At 41.8% G+C, this 12,469-nt stretch overlaps 1 protein-coding gene across 7 annotated transcripts in view; it reads left to right on the top strand.

The window, feature by feature from the left end:
• Positions 1–12,469, top strand: part of CNTN1 (contactin 1) — a 315,977-nt gene that overhangs the window by 79,564 nt on the left and 223,944 nt on the right. For 2 of the 7 annotated variants that reach the window (XM_060689026.2, XM_087873255.1), the window contains exon 2: positions 11,592–11,651. The exons of the other annotated variants lie outside the window; for them this stretch is intronic. The gene's annotated coding sequence lies outside the window, so the exon portion shown is untranslated. The remainder of the gene's footprint in view (positions 1–11,591; positions 11,652–12,469) is intronic. 7 annotated transcript variants of the gene reach the window in all.

Consider the following 12,469-nt stretch of genomic DNA (forward strand, 5'->3'; position numbering starts at 1 on the left):
CTCAGATCTTGGGACAGTGAACTTGGGTATGTCCCACACTGGCTGCTGTTTCCACTCTCAATGGAGAAGGGGCGTTGGTCCTACCTGACACGCACCTTCTCGTTGAGTGGAGACAGCAGCCAGACCCTCCCTGTTCCAGTCTGGTCCTTTTTTTCCTCTCTCTTTCTACTTCAGGCTCCTTCTTTGTTGGTAGTTGGTAGCTTGTTTCACACACACGCCGAGTCTGTCTCTATCAGTCCTTCGCCAAAAGCTGGTTCTACCCGGCAACAAGGGCGGGATTTAACTTGATTGACAGACTCAGTCCTTCAGTCTGATTGGACTAGCACTACCCACACTGGCTGCTGTCTCCACTCAACGAGAAGGTGCGTGTCAGGTAGGACCAACGCCCCTTTTGTTTGGTGTCTATAAATACCATTATTGCAACTGCATTCCTTCTTTCCCCTACTTGCCAAGCAACTGGCCTTCCACAGAACATATAATGAAAAATGCTTTATTGTAAATACATCTGCAATTAGATTATGCTTACAAAGAAAGGAAAAGCTTTGTACTGTTGATACAAACCCGCTTGATGGCAGTAGACAAGACTGCTTTATTCTTCCAATAGTCTGCTTGTTTGCATATAGTGGTAAGAAGGAATGCATTGGCCCTTTTTTTTTATCAGCCTGCTTCCTGACTTGCAAAGAATTTCATTCAACATCTTGGTACCTGGGCTGTTTTAATTCTCAAAATAGTATCAGCCTGTTCATACAGTGTCTGATATAATTCAGCTACTTATAAAATATATTTAATTTCTTTTATCTTACACAACATTTTTTTCAATTAATGTCCCTCAAATGTCATTAAATGTGCTTTATTTTATATAAAAAAATTCAGTTGATGTCCCTCAAGTGTCATAAAATGTGCTTTATTCTATAATGGTTGATTGACCATCTTATAAATTTCTTGTTGAATTTGGACTTTTGTAGACTAAATGTAGGCTGAAAATTTTAATGTCACATTCATTTCATATAATGAATACTTTGGAAGACTTCATGGAATGATTGTTCATATTATACTGAATATTTCTTTAAAAATTCCTAAATTATTAGTATTGCTAAAACAGATATATTCATACTGTGACACTGCCTCAAAAGAAGAAGCTGTGATGAAGAAATGAAAAATTAAACTTTGTAGAAAGTGATACATTAAGCAATTAACACATTAGCAGACTCATCCCCAACAGCCTGCACAACAGGTGTGTCCCTTCAACAGTGAAGGGACACAGGCAGAAAACATCCTGCAGAAAGCACAGCTCTAACTTCTCAATGACTCAGGTGACCCTGAGGACACAGATAAACCTTCACATAGCCTCAATGACTCTCTAACAGAATGCAAACGACCAGCTATCTTCAAGGAATATAAATCCTTCCATTCTCCACCATCCAATCAGAGCTGAAGAAGCTTCTTGGATGAGAAACAAAACATCTTCATAGAAAAACAAGAAAGTCCAATTGCGTCTTGAAAAAAAGCACCTTTGGAACAATCATGCCCTGGATGATTGAGAATCTCCATAGACATATGGATTTTATTGAAGACAAATAACTGTATTTATGATAATTTAATGTCTAGCCAAAATTTTCAAAATCAATCACTGATTGCATTTATATAAGACAAGAATTTGAAATTTTTGCTTTGTAATTTGGAGCTTTGGAAGATTACTACCACACCAGATGGAAAAATGCAAATTCCTTACTTAGCATTTCTGTAGGAAGAATATAACTGAACTGCATAGTTTTTTGTTGATAGAATGATACCATGCTTGAGTTCAGGATTGGGATTAGTAATTTCAAGTCAGAACTGTTTTCTAAATAGTTTGACAAAAATTATAGGTAGAAAGAATAGTCAAGGAAAAAGAAACTTAAACATCTTGCCTTCGAACTAGTATTGCATTTATCAGGACTGAAATTCATAAATACATTCACGTTCAGTATATGACACCTTAATTGCTCTTCACTGACTAGAAGAGATTTTTATATAACACACCTGTTTTATTATGTGAAGTGTCTGGAATAATATTTTCAATAAAAGCCTATACCCTCCTTTTAAAGATAGTTGAATAAATGTATAAATGATATCCTTGTTTTTAAAATGGGTATCAACATATAAAAAACTGTCTCCTAATTGTGTGTTTCAAATATCAACCAAACAACATTAAGGTGCACTTAATTATAATGTTCCTTGTAAAGGAAATTTATTTTCTCTTTTAAAGATAAGTGATATTTTCTGTTTCTCCATTGTGGGTGGAGACAGCAGCCAGGATGGGTGTGCTCGTCTGTTAGGCAGATAGACTGAGCCTGTCAAAGTTGCTAAGTCCCCCCCCTTGTTACTGGGCAGATCCAGCTTTTGGCTCAATCTGTCAGTCTGGACAGGCATGTGGGAATGTTCCTCTGGCAATTTCTATCTCTTTACCTTCCTCTTATTTGGACCCTGATTCTGATTGATATTACTGGTTTGACTTTGGACTTTTATCTGGACTGCTCTTGGACTTCGATTTTAAACTGTAAGACTTTAAATCCCCAGTAACTGGCTTGCCTGGTTATCTGGGGAAGGTTTTTCCTCACCTTTAACACTTTCATATTGCTTGCGAGTAGAAAGCTGGTTTTTAGGTTTGTGGAGCTTCACGCTTCCCTGGGGGAGTCTATAGACCTTGCCTCAGCTATTTGGCCGATTTGACAATTGCGGAGCTTCGCGCTCCCGTGTGCCCTCCGCTGGCCATTTTGAGGGCGATTGTGACTGACTGTCTCCCTTTGATTATTGCATCACGGCGTTTTCTCTGGTGTTTGTAAGGAAACAGCGGATCGGAGCCTGCTAGTGGAGCTTCGTGCTCCCAACGGTGCCTGATTGCGTGTCTGAACCATTCATTCACTTGGCACATTGGGGAGTTTCTCTGCGAGCCGCTGCCTGTTTCGGCGCGAAAGTCAACTGAGGCGGCGGTTTGTCTCGCCGTTTGCTGCGGCGCGCGCCCCTTTTTCGCACCAACGGTTTCAGTGGTGAATGGCCGATCGTTGTCATTAAAATTCTATCGGAGGGGTCGCGCCCCCCCGTCACCAGCATTATTGGCCCCCCAGCGAGGAGAGCGATCCTGCGTGAAGCTTTGCGCTCCCTTTTCAGCATGATTCGCGCAGGGCTCTGTGGATTCACAGCCTCACATTGGTGAGTAACCGGCCGCTCCTTTAATTTGGTGGAGTTTAGCGCTCCCATTTGTTAAGGCCCCTGTTTGTGCCCTTTGCCTCAGGGTTTCTCAGCTGCTTGGGCCTCCAGGTTTCGGCCTGTGCCTTCTGGGGACATATTATATCTCCCCTTGCTTGTCTTACGACTTTAGGCACGTTCCCTGGGCATTGCATGATATTTCTGAGTCATTTATTGACTGTTGTATTGATTGATTGACCATGCCCAAAGCTTCACATAAAACGAAGCATGGCCGGAAGACTGGTCGCTCAGAGAGCCCCAAACTTAAGGGGGACTCGCACTCCAGAAAAGACCAATCTGCGGTCCTTTCTTCTCGACCTATTGCCTCTGACGCTCCTCGGCCTCATCATAAGTCCTCCTCCAACTTTACGACCTCCCGTGCTGAGGCTCGCCGGGACAAGGTTCTCAAAAAGCTCTGCGCTAAAGCAAGCAACCACCAGCCTTCTGTCAGGGAGGTAGGCGCTGTTTCTTCGCGGGTGACCACCGCATCTGATACAGGAGTGCAAGTTGACCAAGTTTCTCTTCAAGATTGCCCGGTGGTCATACAGCCGGAAAATCTGTGGGGTTCGGAGGCGGCCCCAGCACCGCTACCTTTATCTGAGGCTCCTTTGGCCTCTTCTTCAGGACAGGCTGCCCCTGAAACAGTGGCTTAGCCTCATCCAACTGACCAGATGTCTGCCGTTGGTCAGCAGCACGACTTTCTGTTGCCTGACCAAATACAACAAATAATCGCGACAGCGGTGCAGCAATCGTTGGCCTCACAATTTCTGCCTACCAACAGAGCTGATTCTATTCGATCTGGGGCTTCTGTTTCTAGGGTGGATGTTCAGCAGGATGATGCCCTCTCGATCGAGGCTCTGGACTCCCCTGTCTCCTCTATTGCTGTCAGAGGCAATCAGCCCCGTTACCTTCCTGGGGTAATTGCCTGGATCATGGCATTTTCCTTGTGTATACTTTTGAAAAATAAAACCGGAATACATCTTCTGTTACTTCTCCCACGGCTTCTAGTTCCAGGCATGTGGCTGTAGCAAGGGGCTGAAATCTTGAAGGTCTTTCTATCTCCTGCTCTTCATCCAAAGAGGATAAAACTCTGGGCTTCATTTTGCCCTTTTCCTTCATTTTGCCCTTTTTCTTCTTTCTCGGCATTTTTGCAAAAAATAATTAGCATACCTCAGTAGCTAAAAACTAATTGCCTATGTGCTTATCATCAAAAGTAACAAACAAGGAAAAAAACCCATAAATTTCGACCGCCCTCTGCTACCATTGTCAGAGGCAATCAGCCCCGTTACCTTCCTGGGGTAATTGCCTGGATCGTGGCATTTTCCTTGTGTATACTTTTGAAAAATAAAACCGGAATACATCTTCTAATTAAACTCATATTTATTGTAAAGAAGAAAATAAAACATCTTACTGATCTAATAAGTTACATTTTTGCAAAATTCGTGCCGGCTATTTCTCAGCCGGACCTTTCTTGGCAAGAGAACAAAAGAAAAGTGTGTGTGGAATGTGGTGGAGTACATGCGCAGTTTAGCTTACTGACAAGGATTCTTGGCAAGCTACGGAAAGTCTGATAATCCAGAAATGAGAACTCAGCTGGTAAATAAAAAACGCAGTGACAATTGCGAGCTGTGCTTCCTCCGTGGCCAACGAGGTGTCTCAGGATCTGGATTTGTCAGAAGATGAGGATCTTCCCCCAGATCAGCCCACTTTTACGGGTTTGTTTCCCCAGGCCTTGTTCAAATCCCTTCTGCACAGGGCGATCATTACTGCACAGCTGGACACTCCAAAACTATCACCAGCTGCCTCAACCACAGCCAAAGGGGTTCTGAACCCTCTGTTCGCTGAACCATCCTGTCCTGTGGACACTATCCCAACTCCACCTCTGTTCCTCAACATTATACGGAGGCAGTGGTCCTCGCCTGGATCGGCTCCAGGTCCTTCAACAACAGACCAACGAAATTTCAGACTAGGGCGGCTCCAGAGTCACTGCTCGGGGTTCCGAGACAAACTCTGTGGAATCGACTTGCCTCTGGGCGTTGCAGGAGCGTTTCGCTCCAGTGCCTTTTCACCTCGCGTTCTCAGCTGTTGCGAAGATAGCATTTCAAAGGCAAAGTCAGTGAAATTAAATTGCCTCTTAGTGCTTGAAGAGCATTAGCTCTAGCGTTTATTGCCACTTCACGCTGGTCGGTTGAGGAAGAGATTGGAGCTCCGGACAGTGAGTGGAGCTGAGGACTTGCTTTGTGAGCCTCTTGGTGGCAAGGTTTGACAGCCCAAAACCGAGTGAAGGGTTTTCATTTATTTGAACCCATTGATTTGAGGGCTAACGCGAGAGGCAGAACTAGAGGAAATCGTTCCTCTCTCTTCTCAGCAAGGTCTGTCTGGACACTGGGAGAAGCTGATCTCGCGCCATTTTTGTTCTGAGGCAATTTTTGACAGTTGACTTTTGGCGCCAAAAAATATTAACGGCTGCCTCTGCGGGGTGGATTGCCCTGAAGTTAATTTCGCATTTCACCGCAGGGCATTATTGGAGAGCAAGAATTCTCCTCAGATTCAGAGCAGCTGTAACGCGCCCCAGAGTTAAGAAGGCTTCTAAAGCCAGGTCTAAGAACTTACTGACTGTGGCCAGGAAGGATTCTAACCCTGCTACTCACAGGTCTGCCTGTGCGGATAAAGATGCCCAGAGGAGGCACAGTGCCTTGGAGAGGCAGTTTGAAAAGGCTAAGAAATCCAACCAATTGCTAACAACTCCTGACGTTTCTCATTCAGGAGGTGGGGAGGTCTTTTCTCAGCCACTTGATCTGACACCCCAGGATTTACAGGCAGATGCAGATATGCACTCAGAGCCCAGAGTGGGTTTGCAGGCAGGTCAGCCTGGATCAAGATTGGCTCCAACAGCTACCTTTACCCCGACAGCAGCGGGCCTCCGTGTGGGGGAAGGGCATGGACCTGCCCAACCTTTAGATTTTCAGACATTATTTACCAATGCATTAGCACAAGCTTTAGCATCTGGCCTTAACCAGCAAGGCCACATTCCATCTGCCTTGCCCAGTTGGCAGACTCAGCCTCCTGTACATCAAAACCCTAGGTCTCTACCTCTTGCCCAGCAGGATTCTGTGAGGAGTCTGGGCAAGAGGAGGAGAGGGAAGAGCCTGAATTTTCCGAGGATGCGGGAGTAGAACCGGATAAACCGGCTTTTGCTACTCTTTTCCGTCCATCTGTCTTTAAGACATTGCTCCGTAAAGCAAAATTAGCAACTAACATGGGGACGATTGTTAATCCACAAACACAGGATCAAGGGGCCTTAAAGCCTCATGAGGATTTATTCTCAGTCCCTTCCCCAGACAAAGATTTTATACCTTGCCCAGACCTTTTCTCTGATGTCATTAAAAGGCAGTGGACCAACCAGGGATCCTTTCGGCTCCCACAAGCCATGACAAAAAGCTTTACTGCGCTGATCCGGGTTTGGAGGGGTTGCTGGCCCTTCCTTCTGTAGATCCACTGGTAGTCAGGCTGACATCGTCTACTGTCCTGTCTAATGATGTTGTGGAGGTCTTAAAAACAGAAGATAGGCGAGCAGAGGTCTCTTTTCGCAAATCGCACCAGGCGGCCGCCTGGGCAGTCAAAGCCGCTAGGAGATTTATGTTGGTACAGATTCACCGCCAGGAAGGCAGCGTGGAAAGCAGGCAAGCATGACAGGGCTACAGGGAAGGGAGTAGTGCTAGCTCCCTTCTCCTCAGCCCTGCCATGCTTGCTTGCCTTCCACGTGGCCTTCCACTTGCCTGCCTTTGCAAACTGGTCATGAGGACACCAGGAAGGTAGTGTGGAAGGCAGGCAAGCATGGCAGGGCTGCAGGGAAGGGTGTAGGCTGCTAACTCCCTTCCCCACAGCCTGTTGTGGTCTGCCAGCCGCCTGTGGAGCTGGCAGTGGAGTCAGACAGTGAGAAGGCTGGGGAGGACAATGGGCCAGTCCTGGAGTCAGGGAAAGGCCCGTAAGAGGGCTCTGTGTCGGAGGCAGAGATGGGGCCAGGGCCATCTGGGAGCGATGCGTGGACTCCAGAGACGGTTAGTAGAGAGGCAGAGGAACAGGAGGAACAGTTCTTGCTAAACTCCCAGCCGCCAAACTCTATGCAAAACTCTCTAAATGCGAGTTCCACCAAGAAAGAATTGACTACCTGGGATATAGACTATCCCATGAGGGAATAGAAATGGATGCACTAAAAGTAAAAGCCATCATCGATTGGGAGTTGCGTATATCTATCCACAAAGTTTCTACAATCCTTACAACCGTTTTAGAAACTGGGACCAAAATTCATTGGCCCATTCCCCATCACCAGAATCATAAACTCTGTCACAGTAGAACTCCTCCTTCCTAAGACACTTAGGCAGGTTCATCCAGTGTTTCACTCAAGCTAGAAATCACTTCAAAAGTCAGACCCCCTTTGCCCACACCTCCAACCCCCATTATGGTGGAAGGAGAACAACATTTTGAAATCAAAGACATCCTTGACTCTTGCACTCACCACAGCTCCATACAATATTTAGTGGCATGGAAAAAACAGGTAAAAGCCCCCACATTCTTTTTTTTAAAAAAATAATCTTTATTTACATTTCAGTTAAAAAGAAAAAACAACACAACATAAAGTGACACACAAAACACAATACAACAATAAACATATGTACTTCCATATAGTACCTTAATGAACAAGTATTCGGTACTCTAGCTCTAAATTATATTCCGGAGAAGACAGAACAGCTTATATTTCTTAGTACATCACTTAGGTCTATCCAACCACACTTATCTTATATAATATAAATTTCTCTTTAAATACCATTCCTCATCTAATGTGGGTTATAGTTTCCTCTTTTCTAACCATTTATAAAATTTGTCCCAAGCCAAACCTACTTGTGTTTGCTCTCTATCCTGTAGTTTTTTAGTTAGCGTATCTGCTTCCGCACATTCTAAATTTTTTTTTATAATAGCCTCCTCTGTTGGGATATTTTGGTTTTTCCAAAGTTGCGCGTATGTCAGTCTCGCCGCTGTAATGCCAAATACCATAAGTCCCTTTTTATATTTTCCGGCTTAGAGCCGAGCAGGCATGTCTCTGGTCGCCAGTCAATTTTTAACATTAAAATCTCATTGAGCCATTTTTTAATTTTTCCCCAAAATATTACTGCCTTCGGACACGACCACCATTGATGATAGTAGGTGCCATGCTCCCTTCCACATTTCCAAGAATCCGCCGACTGCCCAGAGAACATTTTAGCTAGTCTATCGGGAGGCAGGTGCCACCTATATATCATTTTATAGATATTTTCTTTGTAGGCCATAGATACTACTAATTTCATATTATCCCACCAAATCTCTTGCCATTTATCTAGGTGTATTGGATACCCAAAATTCTTCCCCCAAGCGATCATAGAATCTTTGACTATTTCCTCCCCTATCTCTAATTTCATAAGCAGTTTGTAAGATTTTGAAATCATGCCTTTTTCTTGGCCCATCAAGATTTTATCTAGTTCTTGTAATTCGTCATCAATACCTCTTCCATCCCTATCCTTTCGGTATTTAGACTGAATCTGCAGGTAACTCCACCAATCTATTTGCACTCCTTGAGAGGTTAATTCCTGTTTAGACTTTAATCTCCCTTGTACATTCAGCAAGTCTTTATATGTTAATTTTTTAGCCACGTTGTATAAATTGGGATATGTCACTGCTTCTAAAGGTGCTAACCAACAAGGCATTTTAATGTAATATTTTTTACTGACTTTTTCCCAATTTCAGATTAAAATCTTTCTTATATAATGTCGGGTAAACCATTTACTCTGTGGGGTATTCTCACGCCAAAGTGCCTTATGCCAACCCAACCCAACTTGGTAAAAGCCCCACATTCTTAAGAAAATTCCACCTGAAATACCCACACAAACCATCCTAAATCTTAACATATTATATGTTTTATGCCTTTATAATGGATTTTCCATTTTTCTGAGGAGGGCAATATGTCAGATCCGTGTATCTGCCATTCTTCATGAAAGAAGTGGAGGGGGGTTGGAGTTGTCACATTTAGTTCTTTTCCTATGTGTCCTAAGTATCCAATTTCTTGCCTGGTCCTCTTTATATGAGCTTTAACATGATTTATAACCATTGCCTGGTGCCAGGAATGCCTGGAGAATTCTCACACCTAAGGAAATGAAAGGGGAGCTGGGGGTGGGGAACGAGTGGATTGTAAAATGACCCTGAGAAACTTCATATCTGTGTTAGCGTTGGAAGCCATATTAGGCCGGAAGCTTCCATGCTGCCAGCTTCTCATGTGTGGGAAAGTAGGAGGGGGGATTTAGTAGAGGGGTTGTTTGTAGACATAATAGCATTCTTCCTGTCGGTCAAGGTCAGGGTGATCCAGTATCTGGAGAAGGAGTGGTCGAAGTGCTGAGTCGAGATGGGGTGGAAGTTGATTGGAGCATGTGATCGAGTGAAGAGTGAGGGGATGGTTTTAGCGATTTTGATTTACTGAGGGAAAACCCGGACTTTTCAGATTCAGGTTTTCCCAAATGTGCCAGTTTACCTATTCTAGTAAAGAGAACTTTGGAAAATGCTTACTTCTGCGTTTTTACTCAAGAGTTGGGGTTTTCTGGAACGCTGACAATCTGTTTCTCAGAGAGGCTGGTGCAATTCATCTTCACACTGGTGGATTGGTTGGAAACCACATCGGAAGGTGGGGAGTGGGTTCCTAATTTCCTTTATCCTGAACTGCATGCCCTGAGGGACCCCAGAGCCTGCTTTGAGTTTTGACTTGCTTTCATCCCTTTCAATAAAAGTTTCCTTTTGAAATACAAAATTCTCAAGAGTTTGTACTTTCTTGGAAGGGGGGGGATAAACTGGTCCTTACATATATTGTATGTAGTTAAAGAAAGAATATGGAATGTTATATATGTTTTGTATATATGTGTATTATCAATGCTGGAACGCTATAAAAATGGTACATGTGATATAAAATAATGAAATATTTAATAAAAATATTTTTTTAAAAAAATTCAGAGTTGTGACCTCATTTTTCTGGAGGTTAGCCTTGCTAAACTCAATGGGGTTTATCTTAAATATTCAATTACTGTTCAGGGTTAAAACCAAATGAACAGTGACATTATTTCAAATCAGCTGGAGATCTGGGTTGACTTTCCTGTTTCCCTTTCTAGTTGCAGCTGCAGCTAGTTTAATTTACACTGTTTATTCACGGAATGAAAGAGTTGTTTTTGAGCATTCTCTACAGAAGCTTGTGACTGATGTTAAAAAGTCACTCTGTTTAAGAGTTGCTAGGAAACATACCGTTCAGAGGATCTCCTATTGAGCTTGTCCTCAATGTTTGGAGGCTTATTCTATTTAAGTGTTTATGTTGCTGTGTCTTAGTTTGAGATTGTAATCATGAACCACATAGGAAGGTTTTCAAAATCCCAATAAAATTTTATGAAACAATAAAAATTCTGACTGCATTGGATTCTGTTGCAATTTCAAAAATTTGGTCGATATGTATTCTTGATACTTCATAATTGTCTTGCTATAAATCTATACAGTAATTTATAATCAAAATAAAGAGATTCCATTCAATGGAAAAACCAGCAATTTGATCCCTATGCTGCTTTATGATGGAATGGGAGATGTATTTGAGAGATAAATGATTAAGAACCAGACATTGATTAAGAGTTGTCTGAAAGGAACAATAAATTTGGGTCGCCACTAATTCCTATTTACTTCAGGAGACCAGCCAAGATTAACTTTTGCTGTAAAATAAATTGCATGGTCTCAGAAAGTGGCTTACCTTTATCTCTGATAAATATGTAACATTGTGTCACCAATAAAATACACTTTGAAAATATTCTATCTAGAGTTTACAGGAAATGATATAGTCTTAATTCAGTAATGTTGATTTGGAAAATAGGATCCAAGAACGGTTATAATGCTGAAAAAAATTATAAAGAAACATTATAAATGTTAAATTTATATTTACCAACAAATAAATAAAGGGAGACTAGTATAGACCTATTTCAAGCTATTTAGCTCTCGTCAGCTAACAATACCCTTCTGGAATTCGATCCTGGGCTACTTACATATTAGGTAGATGTATTAACCTCTAAGTCACAGTCTCTCCTTGGTTTGTTGGCTATACCAGGGGAGAGATTGTTTTTCATCAGGGCAACCTGATCTACCCAAATATGGGACGGAGCATACGCTGCCTCTAAAGCTATTTAAGTATAATTAGTTTTGTACACATGCTACATAAACATAATTAAGCATTACAAGCTGAAGCTTAAGATCAGCTTCATATATATACATGCATTCTCCTTTCCTTTCTTCTGGTACCATCATGAGAACAGAAGCTAAACTTTCCAGCCCTGATCTCCAAATTATGATTATCTGAAAGATGACTATTTGAAGTAAGTTAACTTTTTAAATATATTATTTTAATCATATAAGTATTACATAGTACTGTGTATTTTTATCTACATGTGTGTATTGCAATGTGTATTTTAAAAATTGTTTTATGCACCATCAATATATTGCCTTACCTTACCTATGTAAAATATCGTAATTCTCTAGAGTTCTTGGTTTTAAAAAGTAAGCCTCTATAAAATTAAAGGAAGTAAGAAGTATATATAAATGGTGAATGCAGTTGGATTACAACCAGCAGAAATGTAATTAAATCTCATTAACTCTATACAGTGCCTTCTTTTTAATTTTGGCTGTGCAATTATAGTGTGTTCCTATTTTCTTAAATGTGTTTACTGTTCCTTCTTTGACTTTATTTGGGATATAGTTTTATTACCTAATATTAATGCCTATAACAGAATGTTGCAATATATTATAACAGAAATAATTCTGTTCAAGTTTTATTTTCTTTATCTTGTAAATAGTTATGGACAAAACAAAGCTAATCCATTCAGTTCCTGTTCTTCTTTCATTTTAATTTACCATCAAATTCAGTGTAACTTTGAATCTGGAGGTCACCAAATACATTTAGTCATGATTGCATACTGCTGGGTTCCACTTTTTTTTGATCTGCAATCTTCGATAGTGTTATATTCCATTGGTGATTCCATGAAACAATGGCAACTTTGTGGCATTTGAGTTTTTTTTTTTTAATTTGATTTATATGCCGCCCTTCTCCGGAGACTCAGGGCAGCTTACAATGCGTTAAGCAATAGCCTTCATACTTTTGTATATTTATACAAAGTCAGCTTATTGCCCCCACAAA

This window comes from Pantherophis guttatus, chromosome 7 (assembly GCF_059756535.1).
Source record: "Pantherophis guttatus breed Tessera chromosome 7, ASM5975653v1, whole genome shotgun sequence".
NCBI lineage: Eukaryota > Metazoa > Chordata > Lepidosauria > Squamata > Colubridae > Pantherophis > Pantherophis guttatus.